At 37.8% G+C, this 22,210-nt stretch overlaps 1 protein-coding gene across 3 annotated transcripts in view; it reads left to right on the top strand.

Annotated features, from left to right (window-relative positions):
- Window positions 1-22,210, top strand: part of znf469 (zinc finger protein 469) — a 310,850-nt gene that overhangs the window by 79,844 nt on the left and 208,796 nt on the right. For 2 of the 3 annotated variants that reach the window (XM_079859986.1, XM_079859984.1), the window contains exon 2: window positions 2,552-2,597. The gene's annotated coding sequence lies outside the window, so the exon portion shown is untranslated. Of the gene's footprint in view, window positions 1-2,551; window positions 2,598-22,210 lie in introns of those variants that run through there. The other variant, XR_013819934.1, reaches the window with a different exon arrangement.

The following is a 22,210-nucleotide window of genomic DNA, read 5'->3' as shown; positions in this document are numbered from 1 at the left end:
GGACAGAGAGGGAAATCTGAGGTTGTGTAAACACAGTTTAATCTCACATATAAAAGGCTGTGCTCATTTTGAGCCTGATCCGTCTTAAGCTGCACCATTGCTTTTCTTACTGGTGGTCGTCTCCTTTTCAAATGCACAAAATCAAGGGCTCAGTGAGATATAAATGAGACGGGTTGTATTTCCAGTTTATAAAAGTTTATGTATAGAAACAACACAGAGCATTTTATATGTTTGCCTTGCGTTGGTTAATGTTTCATAATTGGCTATCCATTGAACATCAAGAAGGAAAAACTAGGAGGGGCACATAAAAAAAAAAAAAAAAAAAGTTTTTGTTTGTTTGTTGTGGTTTGTTTTTGTTGTGGTTTTGTTTTGGGATTTTGTTTTGCTTTGTCGTGTTTTTGTTTTGTGGTTTTGTTTTTGTTGTGGTTTGTGTCGTTTTTTGTTTTGTGTTTTGTTGCTTTAAATGAACTTTTATTTCATGACTTGTTTGCTCTTATCAAAGTACACTTGTTGAACTTGATTGCAACATTGTTTGATAAGTTGGCAATAACTGACATTCTGCCTTCTGTTTTAGTTAGCCTAGCCAATTCCACCAATGTAATTTTTTTTGCGTTTGCAAATAACTCACTTGTAAAAAATATGGCCAGTTTACACACAGATTAATCCTATTTCTCTACTTTAATACGCCATGCTGTTTTGATTGACGTACTGCAAATGAAACGCACCGTACGTTGGCATCTGCAGGCAACATTGATCTTCAAAACGCTAGGGCATGTACAAACCACATTAGTATTCATATCAGTGGTTCTCACTCTGATTCTAGAGACCTTACATGCTCACGTGGGCTTGGGAGCGATACCAGACAAGTCAACAGCTCTCCAGAATTTGGCAGAAGTTAAGAGTGGAAGCAAATAGTCTTGCCGAAGCCAGCAGGGGCTTAGTGGAGCAAATCTTTCCATTTCTATTATATCTGAAAGTTGTTTTCCTCTGTTGAGCGGTGAATAATGAAGGTTCATGACATTACACGTGCCGTGGCGTTGGGGGAATACTTAAAGAACGGTGAGAGCCTCACCGAACGAGCGCAACAGGAATAAAAGGCCCCAGAAAAACCAGAACCCTTCTCCAATTTGAGTCTCTATTTTCCCGCCAAAAAAGTGTCTTGGTCTGAGGAGAAGCTGTTGCTCATTCAATTAGCCTATGTGTTCCACTTGTGCTTTCCAAGGGTCATGCTGGCTTGGCATTCAAGTCCAGCTGAGTGTGTGTATCTGACGTTTGCATAAGGAAGAGCGGTTAGAGGTAAGGGATGTATGTGTATGTCATAACCCAAATTTTGCCATTTGTGGTGTCTCATGCTTGGGTTCAGCTGAAACTTATCACAGCACTTTATTCTCCCAATCCTGCCGATTCCGCCAAGAACGCACAATGGAGTAACCTTCTGACGCTCTGCCATATGCTAATCAGCAATAACAATGAGACATTGATGGATGTTTGTAGAGCATATCAGCAGGTGTTTCAGTGTGAGTCCAGCACATATGGTTTGTAAAAGCCAAAGAAATGGTTTTTAAATGGCAACGCTGAAGTGTTTTAAGTGTTCAGATGGACATATAAAACCAGACAAGTAGTGTTTTGGTTATGAAGGAATCATTGTTTTTGAGCAAAGTGAAGAAATCTTGTAAAAGAACGAATCTTGTAAGTGAACGGATCTTTTAAGTGAACGGATCTCTTAGCCTACTTTCACACTGTCAGTCCAAATCCAAATATTGTTGATCCGACAGTGTGTAAACCACTGCGTCTTCTGAGGCAGCGGCAGAACCGTAGGAGGCTGGTATGAGCGGCTTTATTCCGTGCGGTCGTCTCCGTTGGTCTCAAAACATGTCTCCATTATATTGTCATTTTCTGCAGCGACTTTCAGCATGTTTTCTATAACAACGTTTGACGTTCTATGTTTTACGTGGTGTCAAAGTCACATAAACCACGTGAAATCCGACCTGAGCAGTCAGACTGAAACCGATTTCCAGAAATGCGATTTGAATAGGATTTTAAACCACATATGAATTTAGCACGAAAAATTTGTAAAAATCGCATTTCATGTGTTTTTTTTTGTGTGTTTTTTTTCGTTCACACTAGCTAAATCTGATCGGATTTAAATCAGATATGCACAAGAATCTGATTGGGATTCACAATCTGAACGTAGCCTTAGGTGAACGACGTATCTTGTAGGTAAACGTATAATGCAAGTGAACGGATCTTGTAAGTGAACAGATATTTTAGGTTAAATCATTAGCCTAAATTAAATAGTATTTTTAAATGATTTATTTAAGAGTAATTTATAATGCATTCATTTAATAATTTGATTTCATTATTATTGTTGATTTTTGTAAGTATGAAGTATGATAATGTCTAAAAATCTCCACAAAAACAAACAAACATGCTAATGTCTGTTCTCACGAAGTCTAATGCATCTAAAACTAGGCTAAACGTAAAATATGCATATCATGTATACAGAGTGATTAGTGCATCACTGACCTTGTTTTGTTCTGTTTATCTCCAGGTTCGTGGATTTTTCTGGTGTGGGATCCTTAAAAATACATCAATAGGTAGGCTGTGCTTTTTTCTTTTTTGACTCTTTGTAAGCAAGTTTTTTTTTATTTTTTTTTTCTCCCATTGTCTGATCATCTTTCTAGATTTCTGTAGAAAGTCTATATCTGGTGGGCTACAGCTAATCTACAGTAAATTAAATTACAGTAAATTAGCACTGTGGGTTAGATTTATAAACCACTCCGTAAACATTTGTCATCACTTAAATGTGAAGAGAGTGACTCTGTGATTCTAGAAGAAAGCTATGATATCATGTTTTTAATTAAATTTAAAGCCTCTACAGTTGAACGCTATTTGTATATCTGAATGTATCTATCCTTTCCAAAGTTGTGTGGTTTTAAACTTCAGTTTGAGTACAGATCTTTTATTCTTTTGGCTTGCTTGTGGTCATTTTTAAGCAGTTTGATATTGAATCATGAAAAAGCTGCAAATTAGGTGGAAGAAATTAGTTATCAAAAATGAATTGGAAACAAAATTTGCATTCTGATCATTCCTAACCTGTCATTTAAGACCATTGACTTTCAACCTCTCACATGCTTTTTAACTCTGCCTATGTAAGTTTGGGCTCATTTCCTGAGCCCCTCAGTTGCTTGTAATGCTGATTGGCAAATGTGTTCCAGAGTGGTTGGCGTCATCTTCAGTAAAACCCCAGTGCTGATGATGTAAAGATCTGGCTGTAAGCTGCTATAATCTTATGAGCCAGTCAGTCCCAATCAATTTACTCTCCTCTTAGTCCAGTTAAAGCCCGACTCACAGAGGCCACAATGGCGTAATGCTGGCGGTTATGGTCTGGGTCGCACAACTTCTCAGTTTTGTTTTGGCGGCAGTGTGACGCTAGGGTCACGGAGAGCTCACGGTTTAGGAAGGAGTTGCCCAAGTTAAAGGGACGTGCAGTTAAAAAGTAACAATAGTTAGACTGATTACAAAGGAAAAGAGAACGAAGAGCAAATAATCAGACTTAAAGTCCCCCTGTGGTGAAAATCAAGTTTTTAATGTTGTTTATATGTCTATGTGGTGTTTGTAATGGGCTTTAAGACAAAAAATGTGCAATTCATAAGTCAACACCATTGCTGAGTATTTTCTTCTTAAAACTGCAGTGAAAAAACGCGTTTTGAAATCGCTTTAGTTTCTGACGTCACACATTATATTGTAACCATTCAGGTCAACGTGCCGGTGGGCTTTAGCATATCATTAACTGCAAAACTAGCAGGGGAGTTGCGAAAGAAAGCCAGATTATCCTGGTATATGTTTTGTTGATATGGAAAATCAGGTAGATTTAGTAATATAGCAAGTGTATGATGTATATTACAATGTTATGATGAACCATATGCTCTTCTTCACTGACGTTCTGAGTTGTTCAAAACTTTTCTGATGATTGTTAGAAGGCAGACTGAGATGGCGAACGGGAACATAGTTTGTGTAACATTAGCAAAACATTATTAGCTGTTTGATAACAGTCTAGCAAAAGGCTAATCATATTAATTACCGTTATGTGTCCGACGTTTTAAAGAGCGATACTATTGTGCAGCCGCGTATACTAAATGAAGCAAGGATGTACAGTTACATTAAAACTATTTTAAGGCATGAAGAGAATTTTTTCGTAGGAAAAAAATGTTTAACCTGTTAAGCTTCACCAGTGCGTCGGCGCACTGAAGCGTTTTTTATTTATTTAATTCAAAATTACTATCAGATTTAATGTTATACCTTGACAAACTATACATCATTAAAAAGATATAAGACTCAAGTTTCAGTATTTGACCACTATTGTATTCTGAGAAACTCATAGTGACAGTTATGTCTTAATTTGTGTCAGGAGTTATGAAATGAAAAAATGAGTCGATACCTTTAATATGAATTATGCGCGTCAGCCGCTCCCATTCATAATAAACTCCCGTGCTGTCGTCATGACAGCGATACACAAAACAACGTCCCTCAGGGCTTTAGCTCAAAAATGTGCAGATTTGGAGAAATATTGATAGATTCTTTTAGATTTACATCATATTTCTATAGACAGGAATAATATTTATTGAATTTATACCCAAATGCGTCAATGTAATCTTTATGAGCGTTTGGTATTCTAATTCACAGTGTTTTCAATTCATACCAATAGCCTGAGGGCGCTATATGCACAGTAATATAGTCCATATATGAAACATGAAGAAGAGCCATGATCATGTGACATTCCAGGAAGCCTCGAACACACACAAAGCTACAGAGTTCGCGCTGTAAAATGCAGATACAGATGTTTTGAAGACAATAAACATGATTGCAATGATATCTGATTTGCCTGTGTTCTTCAAGCCATGCCAGGTATTTTCATAATAATATATTATATTTATAATGTAATGCTAATCTATATAGACTTCATCATTGTGCATAATACTATCAAATAATATATTTTCTGTCTGATTTTTTTATCTGAAGCTAAATTAGATCACAGAAGATTATTTAAAACATTCGGCTTGAGTTATAAAGTACGTTTTGAGCATAAACATGGTTTTAATCTCATATATTGTCGTGTATTGATGGTGTGCTAAGCTAACATGCTAGCTAGCCCTAACTGTTAGTCACATGACATGGTCTTGAAAAACATTTAACTAAATACAGAGTTTTGGGCTTATTATCTTCAGATTTTAAACATAAAATGTTTAGACATGTGGCTTTAGCTGTAGTGCATTTCTAGATTGCTCCAGTGCCAACTTCAATTTTATTTTCATGAGGATGTTTCATAAAAAATAATTTCTAATAACTTTACAAAACTTTGAAGCTATTTATAACAATTTTTGTCATTACGACAATAATTAATTCTACATTTACAATAAACTGCCAGGTGTCAGCTTTCAAACGAGATCATACTTGTGCTTTTAGTACAAAGGGTTCATGAACTGTATCTGTTTCAGTTTGGGTATGTCATTTCTGGGGATTTTTCAAAAGTGGCGTTGCAGCTTAACAGGTTAAACGTCATTTTGGTGATCAAAGATGAGTTTTAAGGGATCAAATTATTGACTAGAGGGGGACTTTAAGGACTGCTGTGCCACATTTTTTCTTGGCAGTGGCTATGTGGCTATTTCTGCTATTTGAAAATTGCAGTATTTTCTTTGCACTAAGTGCAAATAGAGGAAGATAGTATTTGCACCTCAGCGTATTGTAGTATATTATAAAACAGTATGCAATAATAACATATTCAGTGTGGCCTCTATGATTATATTTATTAAAATCATATATGGATGCTGCCTTATTAGGACATTACTTGTCCATTTGTCTGGTTGAGGTAGTAAAACGGCAAGCACTTTTTAATCATTAATCATTTACATACAGAATTATGATTACAGGGGTAGATTAGCGATTAATAAAGACTTATTGCACACGATTATATTATGACCTCAAAACACTTTTTTTTACCATATAGTGCTTGATTTGAAGTTTGCATCACATTTGCTTTTCTGACATGCTAAACTTGCTCTGTAGCTCAGCATGTACCGTGTACAGTGTTTCCCTTTGACATTTTTTCAGCAGCGGCGCTGTTACACGCCGGTCAATGGGCATGCACTTCTGGCAATCTTTTTTTTTTTTTAAATAACCCCTTAAACCATTCGACATTTTGAGACATACAAATATGACATACCATCAACAGATTCAAGACATGATTATTGCAGCACGTACCTTGAACTGGTCACAAACAGAAACCTTTATTTTTATAATTTTAGACAGGATGTTTCATGTTTTTCTTTTGTGTTAATTTTCAGCTATAAGGTAGAAATTGATAGGGGGAAAATGAAACGGCACAACCCAGAAAAAGATTATTTACAATTTATTGAAAATTTTATCTTAATGGCAAAGGCCACACCCAATCTGTGAGCACTTCATTTTTCTGGGCTTTTCATAGATTTCATTATTTATATCTATTTAAACCATTTGAAAGCCAGAGCTCAAGACAGCATGATGGACAGTGTAACTACATAAGCTTGTCAGTTTAAGCATACAAAATATGTTGAGCTAAAACATGGAAGGAATTACAGTGACAGAAAATGTTAAACGTGACTGATTAGTATACAGTAAAATAAAAAAGAGAACCTGTAATATATACTATTTTATTGCCATCAGACTGCTTTCCGATTAATAACGGAGCTAAAGGTGAAAAAAAGGTGTCCTGTGTGAACGACCAGTTAGACAAATACAGAGAAAGAGAAATTCAAGAGAGACAGAGTGTACGAATTAGTTAAGACAAAATAAACCAACAGCTAGAAGATGAGAAGACAGAAAAACAAATTTGACTACCCAGTGTCAGCACAAAAGAAACGTATGTCTTTCCCCAAATACACAGAGAAAAGACAAATAAATGAGCGTTCTTACAAAGTGTAAGCATGTTAGAACATCCAAATATCCTCTTGTGTGAATGATGTACGATTTCATCTCTAGGAGACAAAGAAAGCAAAAGGATTAGTTTGAGTTATTTGTCTTTCAGCAGAAGCTTTTATCTAAAAAAAACGTACTGGGGGAACCTCAGGTTAAACAGTCCGCTCAAAGGTGTAATGAGGATAGGATGAGTGAATCTCACAGAGAAATGGCCGGGTCATGTTTCCCCCTAAAACAAGGGAAAACAAATAAAAATAGGGATGTGATTCGTATTATATTAAAAATGTGATTTGTTATACACTCACCTAAAGGATTATTAGGAACACCATACTAATACTGTGTTTGACCCCCTTTCGCCTTCAGAACTGCCTTAATTCTACGTGGCATTGATTCAACAAGGTGCTGAAAGCATTCTTTAGAAATGTTGGCCCATATTGATAGGATAGCATCTTGCAGTTGATGGAGATTTGTGGGATGCACATCCAGGGCACGAAGCTCCCGTTCCACCACATCCCAAAGATGCTCTATTGGGTTGAGATCTGGTGACTGTGGGGGCCATTTTAGTACAGTGAACTCATTGTCATGTTCAAGAAACCAATTTGAAATGATTCGAGCTTTGTGACATGGTGCATTATCCTGCTGGAAGTAGCCATCAGAGGATGGGTACATGGTGGTCATAAAGGGATGGACATGGTCAGAAACAATGCTCAGGTAGGCCGTGGCATTTAAACGATGCCCAATTGGCACTAAGGGGCCTAAAGTGTGCCAAGAAAATATCCCCCACACCATTACACCACCACCACCAGCCTGCACATTGGTAACAAGGCATGATGGATCCATGTTCTCATTCTGTTTACGCCAAATTCTGACTCTACCATCTGAATGTCTCAACAGAAATCAAGACTCATCAGACCAGGCAACATTTTTCCAGTCTTCAACTGTCCAATTTTGGTGAGCTCGTGCAAATTGTAGCCTCTTTTTCCTATTTGTAGTGGAGATGAGTGGTACCCGGTGGGGTCTTCTGCTGTTGTAGCCCATCCGCCTCAAGGTTGTGCGTGTTGTGGCTTCACAAATGCTTTGCTGCATACCTCGGTTGTAACGAGTGGTTATTTCAGTCAAAGTTGCTCTTCTATCAGCTTGAATCAGTCGGCCCATTCTCCTCTGACCTCTAGCATCAACAAGGCATTTTCGCCCACAGGACTGCCGCATACTGGATGTTTTTCCCTTTTCACACCATTCTTTGTAAACCCTTGAAATGGTTGTGCGTGAAAATCCCAGTAACTGAGCAGATTGTGAAATACTCAGACCGGCCCGTCTGGCACCAACAACCATGCCACGCTCAAAATAGCTTAAATCACCTTTCTTTCCCATTCTGACATTCAGTTTGGAGTTCAGGAGATTGTCTTGACCAGGACCACACCCCTAAATGCATTGAAGCAACTGCCATGTGATTGGATGATTAGATAATTGCATTAATGAGAAATTGAACAGGTGTTCCTAAAACTCCTTTAGGTGAGTGTACAGCCCTGTTGGGACAGAATACATTTTTAAATATTTAATTTCCCAATTTTAGTCATAAAAATATCTTGTATTATATCTAAAAAATGATATTTTTAGGGATGGGAATACAATTTGCCAGGGATGGGAATTGTAAGTTATTGATTCTGGTTCTGACTCCTCTTGAAGATTTTACTTCCTTAACCTTTCATTGAGGATTTTTTTATTCTACAAGTACAGCATAATACAGTAAATTGCATGATATATGTTTTTTATTCACTAAAAAGAACCGCCTCATAAGATTCATTAATTCAGGAATTGAACTACACTGGTTGTTGGATGTGTTTGATTCACTAAAATGATCCAGTTCATGAGATTCATTCGTTGGGGAATTTGGCTACTCTACTTGTGCTATATATGTTTGTTTTTTCTAAAAAAATAACCCACTCAAAATATTTATTTGTTGGGATTTGTACTACACTGGTTATGCTGTACGTGTTTGATTCACTAAGAACCTGCCCATAAGATTCTGACTACAATGGTTGCTCTGTGTGTTTCTGTTTAACTCAAAATATTAATTCCTTTGAGAATTGGACTACTCTGGTTGTGCTGTATGTGTTCAATTCACCTTTCAATTTACAGTTCACAAGAATTGGACTACAATGGTCACACTGTATGTTTTTGATTCACTAAAAGAACCTGCTCATAAAATTTGTTCTGCGACCTGACTACAATGGCTGCATCTGTATGTCTTTACAGAACTGGCTGAAAAGATCATAAAGGAATTGGACTTGATTTGGTTCTGTTTTTTGTTTTTTTATGGAACCAGTTTTGAAGGCCCAGTGTTCAGTTCCTAACCCTGATTCTGAGTCAAGAAAATGTTGGTATCCTGGCAGTTAGCTACTGAGAATTGTTGTGTGTGGTATTTTCTTTTTCATGAGATTCCCCCAGATCATCTCATTATCTGCAATCTTTAGGTTGACAGCCCAGGTTTAAACCAGAACCAATTACACCGTGAAGTGGAGAAATGCGTGAAAGAACAAGAGATTAAGAGTGTAAGCACTGCAGGATGTGTCCTAAGCTCAGGACTGAAGAGCATGTCTGTCTGAGAGCTCTTTCGAGGTTGGAAGCTTGGGATTTGTGTGGAAACTGGGATAGCGTCCATTGTGCAGATCCACATAATCCCTGCCAGAGCAATCAGGTATCAGAGCTTGCACCAAAGTGCTACATTCCCCTTGTGCGCTCAACAGACGGGGATTCGCACAGATTCGGCCTTTGCTTTGAGCCAGAATCCTGAAAAATCAAGGGAAATAAGTCCCCTTGTTTTCGGGAGCAGTTGCCAGATATTCTGTTTCGGTAAGAGCTTACCGGGAAAGTAAATCCATATGAAGCAAATCGCATTAGCTTCTACCAGTATCGACTCTAGGGAAGGACATTGTTGCGATGCATGCCGATTCAAATTCACGTTTCTGATACTTTTGAAACCTAAGGTTTCTCTCACAGGGAAATGCAATACACCCTCTCCAACAATGAAATCACAGTTCATTTTCTTTAACATCAATTGATGTTGAAAACAATGAGAACCAAATTGAACAAGACTTGCCTTTGTCATCTCATGAATAACTTGGATTACTTATTAGATTACTTTTTTTTTTTTGGTCAAATTGGGAGTATTTTAAAAAACTGCTGATCTACTGGGATTTTCATGCAGAACCATCTCTAGGGTTTACAGAGAATGGTCTGAAAAAAAGGAAACTATCCAGTGAGTGGCAGTTCTGTAGGTGAAAATGCTTTGTTGATGCCAGAGGTCAAAGGAGAATGACCAGACTGGTTCCAGCTGATAGAAAGACAACAATAACTCAAATAACCAGTCGTTACAAGCGAGGTCTGCAGAAGAGCAACACGTCAAACCTTGAAGCAGATGAGCTACAGCAGCAGAAGACCACACAGGGTGCCTGTCCTGACCGGTCTGATGGGTCTCGATTCCTGCTGCGACATTCAGATGGTAGGGTCAGAATTAGACATAAACAGCATGAAAGGATGGATCCATCCTGGCTTGTATCAGAGGTTCAGGCTGATGCTGGTGTAATGGTGTGTTGGATATTTTGGGCCTTTTAGTGCCAATTGAGCAACATTTAAAAGCCACAGCCTACCTGAGTATTGTTGCTGACCATGTCCATCCCTTTATGACCACAGTGTATCTTCTGATGGCTACTTGCAGCAGGATAATACGCCACGTCACATCTAAAACTGGATTATTGAACATGAAAATGAGTTCACTGTAATGAAACTGACTCCAGTCACCAGATCTCAATCCAATAGAGCATCTTTGGATGTGCAGCCGACAAATCTGCAGCAATTGCATGACGCTATCCTGTCAGTATGAAGCAAAATCTCTGAGGAATGTGTCCAACACCTTGTTGAATCTGTGCCACGAAGAATTAAGGCAATTCTGAACGCAAAAGAGGGTCCAACACAGTACTAGCAAGGTGTACCTAATAAAGTGGCCCATGTGTGTATATAAAATGCATATGTAGACATAATATATGTAACAGGGCGTACACCCGCCCGTCTATAATCAATAGGGGGAGTAGACCCGCTGAAGTTGTTCAATTAAATGAATGTATGGGCACTGGTGCAGTACACGGTCTCTTTATTTCTTTAAAAGAAAACTACACAAATAAATGACCAACAGTCAAAATATTGACAATACAAAACAAAATAAAATAGGCTAACCCTACACAGAATAAACAAGAAAAATGGCAGCAGTAAGGGGGACCAGATTCATTTAGTTAGACAAAGTCTTGGACTGGAAGTCTCAGCTATTTCTAGTACAACCCTGAAAACTTGTAATGCACATGCAATATAATATATACAAACAAATTCAAACAAATCAAATGATAGTGTTATGACTGCATCACACCACCCCCTAGTCCAGTACAAGGCCCCCTAAAGCCGTCAAAGCTAAAATAAATAGAAAGAAAAAGAAAGCAAAACAAATGAACTATACAATATGTACCTAACAAAAATCAGCCAAATGGAAAAGCAAGCAATAACAAACTACACAATATTCACATGACAAAACCAACCAAAACAAAACACACAATTGTAATTAAACTTTAAATACTGGGAAAAAACAGTGGTCTAGTACACGATCAGCTCCCAGATGAATCTGCCAAAACATAATACACGTTCAGTACATAGTAAACACATAATAAATCAAACGACCTACCCTGGGATTATTAGCAACATGAACAGGGAAAAAGTGAACGATATGAGATGTACAGCTCCAAATGAATGACCGCGATGCCAGATATGTTACTACATCAAAAAACAAACATACATGCTCAAGCACAATCAATATTCTGCTTTCTTCTCATAACTTAAATGCTTGCCTCATATATCTAGATGTCTACAGGCTGACATCCTGCTTTAGGTACGCCACTAGTCTAACCATTTTTGAACTGCATTCCCCTTACGATTCTCCTCCCAGAATTTGAAAATTAAAGTCCATGTAAGTTATGTATATCATTGCATTATCATTTTAATCTCAGATGAGAGTTAAATCAGCTAGTCACATTTTCTCACAAACTCTTTGAGTTGAACATTGTTTTGTGTCTACAGTGCAGAGATGGGGACTCGAGTCACACGATTTGACTCTAGTCTGACTCGAGCATCGTTTCTTTTTGGATTTAAACACTTCGGAATTGACCATATTCATAAAAGGAGATTTGCTGTACGCATAATAACTGGCAAGGGATATCGGACACGACCATCACAACCTCGAACTTCATTCACCACCTCTAAAAGTAGGCTATGGCTTGTTTAACCTGTTTGTTAAATCTAGAGAGAATAGTGGTCAAAACAGCATGCCTCTTTATACAAAATTGTTTTCAAATGTAGCTTAAGGCTGTCAATAGATTCAAATGATAATTAATGATGGCATAGGTTTTGTATATAATGTGCATAAATTCGCAGACATTTGCCACAGTTTCTTTCAAATCATAGTGCTTTAATGCCAAATATGTCGCAATGACAAAAAACAACATTCAAAACTGTTAATGATGTTTTGTCGTGTTTTATGTTTCTCTTGAAGCAGGGTCAGACATCATGGGGTTGGGGGGCAAAATGCCAGCAGATTTATAATGCACCCAAAATTCAAGAGATGGTGGAAAAAATGGCCCTAGTATGAGTTATTTTTATATTTATAACGTATGATATTAAAAAATATTTCCAGAATATTGGCGCGATTGCAAATGTGATAGATTTTATACAACAGTTCAGTAAACAAAGTGACATTTTAGACATAATATTGTCAATATTCTCTGTTTTTTTTGCTCTATTTCTCCAACGACAATAGTTTCAAACAAGCCACAGAGAAAGAGTTACTGAGCGAATCCGGGCATTTATAATTTTTTTGCATCTATTTTTTTCCCCATTAATCTCATACAATTATTTATGCTGTTGTAATTGCAGTGTAAATGCATGATTAGAAAAAAAAAATGGTTAGAACATAGTTAGAAAAAAAATGCCCCTGGATAAAATATTGTCCCTTAATGGGAAAGTTAATTTCTGCCGGTGATATTCCATAAAGAAATATACAAGTATACAAGTTAAACATGACATTTACTATAAAACCAATATAATCATTTACATTTACCTTCAATTGTTCAAATGCTTCAGCATTTTTTATATAATTGTTATTATAATAATAATAATTCAAAATTTTGATAATCATAAAGACATGCAATAATAAATTATATGATTATTATTAATATTACGATATAAATGTATAAGAAAGGTAATAATTTCTTAGGGAAACATTAATAAGGTTGAGGTCAATATAAACTCTACTTTTTTTCTTTTTGGTATTGTAACTTGACTTGACTTGACTTGATTTGACCCTTAGCAGGACTTGACTTGCTTGAAGTGAACCACTGACTTGACTTGCTTGAAGTGAACCACTGACTTGACTTGACTTGCTTGGTTTGTGTGTACTGCGACCTAGACTTGCTTGAGACTTGATGGTAGGGACTTGAGACTTACTTGTGACTTGAACATGTGTGACTTACTCCCACCTCTGCTACGGTGCAGGCAGGAAAACACCCCCAGGCTTGGCGTAGTCGGTAGCAGAGCTGGTAAAACCATTTAGGCTTTAAAGCTTCATTGTTTATGTTTCCAGAAGAAAGAAGAGACTCTTTAGTGGTCAGCCACAGCGATGGACATTGAGGATTTTTTCTAGTCAATTGTGGACTGCTGCACTCGCCCTAACCCGTTCCCCCAAATTCACATTCACCCAGCTTCTGTGGATCCTTATTTCATCTGATTCTTGTGTGGAAACAGCTCTGGAACATCCCCATGGTGACTTGATATATCTCTTAAACTTCTGTTCCTGCTGGGTAATGTGTATGTACATCTGTTTATTATGCATTTGTCCTATTGATGGGTATTTTGAACTCGTTTATTAGCTTACTAGTTGTCACATTGATGTATTGGATCTGATATTTTAATCATTTCCCAACTCGTGGTTCCTCTATTACTGGCCAGAGGTCTAGACATTTACATAAGAGATATTAGCTCTGTCTCAAAATCTAGTGAGCTGCCTTTCTAGAGAGCATTTCAAGGCATCTTAAGTACACTGCTGAATCGAAGACTTTCCAAAAGCTAGACAGCAACATTATGCTGCCCTTTGAGACACCTCTTATGGTCAAATTCAAGGCAACATATCACATATCTTTTGTGGAGAAAGCAATCCCAGAATGAATACAATAAATTCAAATTAGCAAGAGTTGAGAAAAATGTGACCTATAAATATTTTATTTGGTACTGAAAAGTTTTCAGTCTGAATAATTTCCTTAGTAATTGCGCACAATATTTGTGTGCTTTGTGTTTTTAGCCTTATTAACAGTATTGTTTTGTTAGCTTAGCAACATGCTAATGTTAAACTATTGGAATCAATTGTGAGTTTAGACTTACAGTGAGAGCATGTTGTGTGGCATACATTGTTGCTACCTATGTTGAATGTCCAAATCAGTTACTTAAGAGATTTCATTTCGGTGGATGCTGTTTATGAATGGAGTTCACTTGGTTATATGTCTGCTTCCCAAATCACATACTTGTGCGCTATTCTAGGCCGTTTTGTAGTATAAGATTCAAACAAGTGTAACCAGACCTACTCAACTCGTTTGGGAGGCGGGCGCGCTAACAAGGACGCTAAAGACCACAGTCGCTAGCGTGCCACTTGAGGGCAGGGGAGTGAGGTTTACACGCACAACTCTTACTGGCCTATGTCCATTACACAAGTGCACTTCAAGTATCCAAATGATGCACTTAATTAACTGAAGGAAGTGTAGAATGTTGACACTTCATGGACTTAACTTGTTGCTGCTTTCCATATGTAGCGGAGGTAGGCTGGCGATTACACTCAATGCTGGATTACAAACTAGCTTTCTAAATGCCATACATTAAACATTAGACTACATAGTGTGTAGTTTAAGTACATAGTGTAGTCCCAAGTACATAGTGTAGTCATTTGGGATGCTACTTAAGTTTCTAGCCCAATTCTTTAGCATCATGCTAATCAAATACAGTGATCTAGGCTGATTTCCAGTGTTCTGAAGTTGTTTTAAGGAGTTACGTAAAATAGTTCAAGACTAGATGACCCTCTTGTTGTTCTTTTATGTTTTCTCCATCCTTCACACCCCTCCAAGAAGCAAACGGGGACGTAACTTGTCCCACACATTTTTTTAAACTTTCTTCACATACCAGACTTTACCGTGTCTTAAGCAAGACGGAGAGCAGATACAATGGCCTTTACTTCAATTTACGTTCTTCTACTGTGAAAGACACCAGACAGGGGTAAAATGCATTTAAGAGGACTTAAAAATAAGTATGCTGGCAAAATATATTAGTCCATTGAAGGCTAGTCGAAGTTGAGAACCCATGTGCAGTTTTATTGACAAACATGAACCAGATACAAAACAAACAAAAACTAGAGCATAAACTTGAGCACACTCGAACTTAAGATTTGTTATATAGTACATACCGCTTAACGTCAGTGTTCTGTATGAATCCGAGTAAGGAGACCGTTAACCGGGGAAACGTTGACCCCTTGCCCCCATTTTCAACACCTCCATTCCAAACAATGGCTTCATTTTGGTATGTACCCCAAAGAAAAAATCCTGTTTTACTCAGAAATATGTCAGATTACGGAAGTCAAATGGGATGCTGATGTTTCTCAATTTGAGTTTTATGGTCTCACACAGAAAATGTTAGGGTTCGTACCAGGTATGCTTATTCTAGAAGTGTGTAAAAGGGTCACTTAGCGCACACTGTATCAAATAGTGGCTCATGTTGACACAGAGCTGGGCCCATTTCAACAAGTTATACGATATGCTAAGCAGATTTACAATGGGTAAACAAACACATTTGCTGAAACGGTGTGCTGTATAGACATGCACATTAATTTTTAGCAATACTCAATTCCCTCAGCCCAAAACTAAAAATACAAGCTGTGTGGTGGGAACTCTCTGGTGTGCATGTCTGCAGGCTGACATATGGGGCACATGTACATCTATTGGCAACTGGGGTGCAATTGCGGCCTGCTCGAGTTTGAGTAACAGATGCAGGCTGCTAGCTTGTGCGGGAGGGTTATTGGGGGCTATAAGCTTTGCGTTGTATAAAGTTGCCTGGGATTATCACAGGATTGGAAGGTGCGATGTTGTTAATATGCCCTAATGGGCCATGACTTCGGTTTGGGTCAAAACCTGATACGTCCACACTAAAAATCGAGAAACTAAACAGACCAGTCAGTGGAAAAGCCAAGAAAGCGAATGGAACTCTGGCAAATCTCAGAGGCTGTGGAAAAAGGACTGCCCCTGTTCCTATAGTCCCAAGTTTTTATTCATCAGCGGATAGCTAGTTTTTTGTTGTGCATATTATGCGGTTGGTTTAAATGACATCATTACATGGCCCTGTGGAATACTTGATTCTCATTGGTCAGTCACGCCATTCAGCGGTATGTTATTCCCCAATAACAACCGCTGAAAACAGATAAAACAGGCTCATCTGGGTTACTAAATTCAGCGTCAGAACGTTTTTTCTTTGTGGAAGTTTTGCGTTTGGTGAGCTAATAAAATATTAAAACTGTCAAATCAATATTTTGTTTACAGTTATTTAATTATGTCATCAAGTATCATGGACTTGCTCTCTCGTTTTATACAAATGCAGCTGCTGCCATTTTGCAACTATTGTTTTATTGTTTTATTGTGCGACCAAATATTCATTTAGCAACAACATTGTCGGGCAGCGAATGCAAACAAAATGAAAGCGGAACGGAAATGCGATACTCATTTATGCTTCACAGACCGTTTATTAGTTCGGACCAATAATAGACAGCGCAACGCCCCGAACTTGCCAGTCGCGGGCCGATCTCGACCAAGCGACACTGTTACTAGGAGATCCAGACTCCAGTGAAGAAATCCACTGAATTCGCCTCAGAATTAATAACATCATCGCTGCGAGATCCAGTGAGAAACATTACGATTCGGCGCAGAGTTCTCTGTTTTAAACCATAGATATCAGATCAAACAGCGCTGACGTGGAAACCAGGAGAAACACTTATAGAAGGCTTTCAGTCCACAAATCAACAACATTCACCATGGATTTAGGCTAATGTAGTAACGCTCCTAAAATTTTCAGTCAGGGGCTACAGCGCTCCTTGTAAAAAAAGTAAGTCTGGAGCCCTGAATATCTCTGATCCCCATAATTATGTGGCGAAATGCTATGCAAGTAATATGACTGTACGTTATACCTTAAATGTCCGTCTAGTTTGAACTAGCAACTAGCACTGGCGCTAGCAACTGCTCTCAGCTTTGCATTTAAAGACCTAATCAAATATTTTGATTCCGATCAATATTTTGTGTCTAATTATTAGTAAATAGTAAATATTCGCTTCGAGTTGGGGTCCTGATCACCCCGTCAGGGTTTATTCTGAGATAACAACCGGTCGGATGTACATTATCCTTTACTCAGCTCTCAATGTGCAGAGCAGTCAGCTTTATAGAACTGCACTGTAATGTATCGTCTGTTTGTTCAGCTGCTTTGCATGTGTATCCGGTTTGAACAGTCTTATTTGGTTAGGGACAGACGTCACCACTGAAGCGGCAAATTGGGCCTAATGTATGCTCGAACCCTCTGGAAAAACTGCATCTCGGATTAAACATCTTTAAATGTGGATTACAGTTTAATGGGTGACATCTGGGGGTTTTATGGTTTGCTAAAGAGGAGGGGTGTGATTTTTGCACCACTAGTGGCACCAAACAGAATTACAGAAATGATGAATACTTACAGTCGACTCTGTATATTAAACTGAAATAATACTATATCATAATACTTTTCACTTACTCTAACTGGCTAGCTAGTGGTTAGGCTATTTATGATGGTGTAGATATGAAATATGAATCCATATACATAGGACTATCCATTAGGCTATTAAGGAATCCAAATAAGTATGAATTAATTTGGATAAATGCTAAATGGGCAGTTTACTTGAGTTTAGTTTTTAGCCTGTTGCAGCCAATTTAGTACTAAGCTTGAAAGTTGTTAGCATCTCTTCATTGTGGAATATTTGCAGTGTCCCTGAAAGTTATACTGACTGTGTTTAACTCTACAGTATAATGACTTTACAGTGGTTTTGGAGACCTATATAAAATAATTTTGTGTTAAAGTAAGCAATTTGCTACGATACAAGCTTGGTAGCTACAAGTTGTCAGAATTCTACTTGTATTATGATCTGTCTGACTGGTTTGGCTTAACTATTCTATTTCTATAACTATAACTATTTCTTTTGTGGAAGGCAAAAGAAGACATTTAAAAAAAAGTTCGATCTGTTTTGTCCATATAAAGAAAGTCAGTGGGGTGTAAAACAACATTAGGGCACTGAGGTATTCTTCAAAATATATATTTTTTTGTAATCACAGAAGAATGTAAGTCATACAGGTTTGGAACAACATGAGGGTGAGTAGCCTAAATAATGACAGAATTGTCTTTTTTTGTGTGTGTGAGCTATTCCTTCAAGTATTTTGTTGCTGTGGCATGGGTGACTCAGGGCTCCTAACATTTGAGAGCACCAGAGCCACTAAGTTCTACAGATGGTGGCGCTAGTACCTGATTTGGTAAAGGTGAGCACTCTCTCATTATAAAAAGAGCGCTCTTTACTTGCTTTCAGTCAGAATGTGAAGAATACTTTGTGACTTCCTACTTTTTTTCCATATATTAGGAAGTGGAAATGGCTAAGTTGTCAATAAGTACTCCTCTGTTGCCATCTACTTGTTATAGTAGTAATTTCATGTCTTTTTTTTAAATAAAAGTGATTGTTTGCCACAAACTGTTAATTTTACAAATCATCACATTAAAATTGTATAATATTTAGAGCTTTGAAGTGCTGGAAAAAGTGTGAAGCGTTTGAAAGCCCTTTGAAAAGTGCTTGAAATTCACCCTCAAAAGGTAGTATGAACCCTTAGATGAATAATGTAAAAAAACATTCAACTATTTCTGCCACAATACCATGGTTACAGTTAGCATTGCTACATTAACCCTCTGAGGTCTGAGCTGTTTTCTGGGCCCTGGAGGTGTTCTGACATGCTCTGACATTTCTGGTTATTTCTGTTACTTGTGACATTTTCATGGCTAAAGTCTAATTACACTGTATTCAGCACAAACTCTGCTACAATAATATATCAACAGCATGTATGTAAAAGTTTGTAGTTTTGAGATAATGACATTTATGCGTGGTTTGTGAAAATACAAAAAAAAATTCTCACTGAAATAAGGCCATGAAACCCCTGCTGATTATTTCTTCACAAGACTTTTGAAAATTGTATGACGTAGCCTAGAATATTTGCTGCAAAACTATGTGAAAATCACCCTGACTGCTCATTCAGAGAAGACAATATATTGATTTAAAAATTTTACGACGTGTTTTGTGTGAATAAGCCTTATGCGAGAGCTCATTAATATGTATGGCTTTTCTCACCTGAGAAAGACAAAGACAATCCCCTAACGGCCCAATATTAGATTTTTCTGGTTAAAATTGCTTTTTAAAATTCACAAAATACACACACACACACACAAATGTTTCCAACAATATATAATATAATGAACACCAGGTTTGTTGTGCCTTGTAGGCATAGGCTATGCACAGTGCTGGGTAAAATAATAATAACAGTAACCATATCAGCCTATAAATCTTCCAAAATATTTCAGTAACAACCAAGCTAGAGAAAAATATATTGATTATCATGTTACTTCAAATGTTTCCATTCGTTATGATATGAAATGAGATAATAGTAAAAACATGAAGCCGTTTGGTGTGTTTTGCTTTTCAAATTTTCAAATGATACATTCAAACGCGATCGCGCTGCAAAATCTGATACATTCAAACGCGATCGCGCTCAAATATAAAACATTATGGTTACCATATACATATCTACGTTTGACCAGATATCCACAAACACAGTAGGCCTAACAGTAAACACGGGTCTAAATATTATAATATTCCCCATATATCTAGCAACAGTTCAACTGCAATGTGACATTTATGCAACAATAACAAACATGTAAGAATTTCTTACCTTAAATCTTTCTTGTCTTCAAATCGCGTTCTTCTTCTTCTGAGGTAGCCTAAATCCAATGTAAGCTCAGGCGCGTCTTTCAAACTTGACGAAAAGTGAAGTGAAGTGTTTTGGTGTTTTGTTGTTGAGGTAACGAGCGCGTTCGCGTTCCATGTGGAGATTTGCATGTGAATATCTTTTGCGCGAGTGGGCGTGGCCAAATTAACTGTAATGAGCAAGCGTTTGAGAAGCTGGACATCTTGTTGGTTTTATACAAATTACTTAAACAGAAAATATTTGTTTTCGTTTGGAACCCGATCATTTAAAAGTACACACTTAAATGTTTATAAAGGTGTATGGCTCATAAATGTGTGACAAGTATTCGCTGAGTTTTGTTTCAGTTTATAGACGTGCTCAAGAAAAAAAAGTTCACCGCGACGGAGAGGCAGAACGCACACCCTGTTTATTTTCTTTATTTTACAAAAGCACAATGTTTTGATTTGATTGTAAGTGGACACATACAAAAGTAGAAATATCACAGATTCTTTTTTTATATTTCTTTTTTCTGTATGACCATAAATGACGGAGTAATTTAAGTTTATAGTGCTACAATGTGGAGAAAATCCAGCAAAACGCGCCCGCGCGTTTGCCGACCTCAGAGGGTTAAATCCATGGTTAATGTTGTGGATTGAAAAGCCTGATAAACGGTCCACGCAGCTCAAACGAGTAGCGCGATTTCGTTCCACTTTCATTTTGATGTTTCTTATGTGCAACAGAAATGGCAGCTCTTATCAGTTGGCCAACGTGGTGGTGGCACCAGTGCGACCTCTAACTAAATGTAGTCGCATCGGCAGGACAAAAGGTCGCAAAATGCAGCCATTTGTTCGCAGTCTGGAGCTCTGTGACTTCAGAAGTGCCAGAGTGGAGGGCTGAGGTGTATGACTGATAGACTGTGTGTGTAAAGTAGAACACAAGCCAAGAGCAGTAAAGCTGCTGTATATCAGGCAGGAGGTCTGCCTTCACTCTCTCGCTCTGTTTCTCTCCTCAAGAAGTCTTTCTAATAGAAGAATGGTCATATTGCATCCATAATAGAAACACGATAGATTAATCGGAGGATTTGCGATGCTCATTTTTACCTGATGGTGTTGATCGTTAGAGAGTTTGTTTTACTGTATAATTGGAGAAATGTTTTAAGTAAGTTTTAAAACGATTAGATACTTGTAAATCCTGTTTTTACAAGCTTTTTACCAATATCTGGGAGGGCACACTGCAATCCATATCGGATAGGTTTGAGACACATGTAAATGTATTCTTTGCTAATTATCTCATAGGGAATGGGTACTTGTAATCAATAACCCAAAAATAATCCTAACTGTGGTACATGAGAAAGTCTCTTGGGACATAATAGGATCCAGAGAGGCCCTGTCTGTTGCAAATATAAATTTCTGAAGGTTTAGTGTGTTAGGAATGAAATATATTTATGATCTTTGAGAGTAGATATTGGATCTTACTAGTTGTTTTGTTTTGCACTCGTCTGGTTCTCCCTCTTTCTCTGCCATATGGTTTTCCCTCCCCAATTCACCGGTTGCTCCAGCTGAGGTTGCAGCTGGTGTCCATGTCTGCTCAGCTCATCCCAAGAGCCGTGATTCACGTCGTCAGGGAAGCAATTCCCACAACGGTTTGCACATCTCTGGATGTTGTGGTTTGGTGAGGTTTTTAAGCAGAGGAATCTCCAACATCCAATTAATGATGAATCACACCGTTTCCAGTGTTTGACCGAACATCTCCACATATTCGAGAACCTACACAGATGTGCACAGGAATACAACCTCCCACAGGTGCGATTGGAGCTATGGATGTGTCATCTGAAATAATACATCACTGGCTAGCCTGCAGCCATTAACCGTTAATAACCTACATGGGATGTCAGATGAAAAACAGCACTTTTGAGACGAGCGCTTATGTCGGGAGGTGGTGCTCGGTTAGCACGTCTCTGGAATGGGATTTTATGTAGAACATATGGAGCTATTGAAGTGAGGAATATTTCTGATATGACCGCTGTTTTTTGTAGGAGAAGAGAATGTTGATTTTTTTCCATTACCCTTCTGGTCCATAGTGGTGCCCTGCTGCGGTTTCAGTACGCTTTA

Source organism: Squalius cephalus (assembly GCF_949319135.1).
Source record: "Squalius cephalus genome assembly, chromosome: 23".
In the NCBI taxonomy this organism is placed as follows: domain Eukaryota; kingdom Metazoa; phylum Chordata; class Actinopteri; order Cypriniformes; family Leuciscidae; genus Squalius; species Squalius cephalus.
The sequence above is the reverse complement of the archived record's forward strand: the minus strand, read 5'-3'. Positions and strand labels throughout refer to the sequence as shown.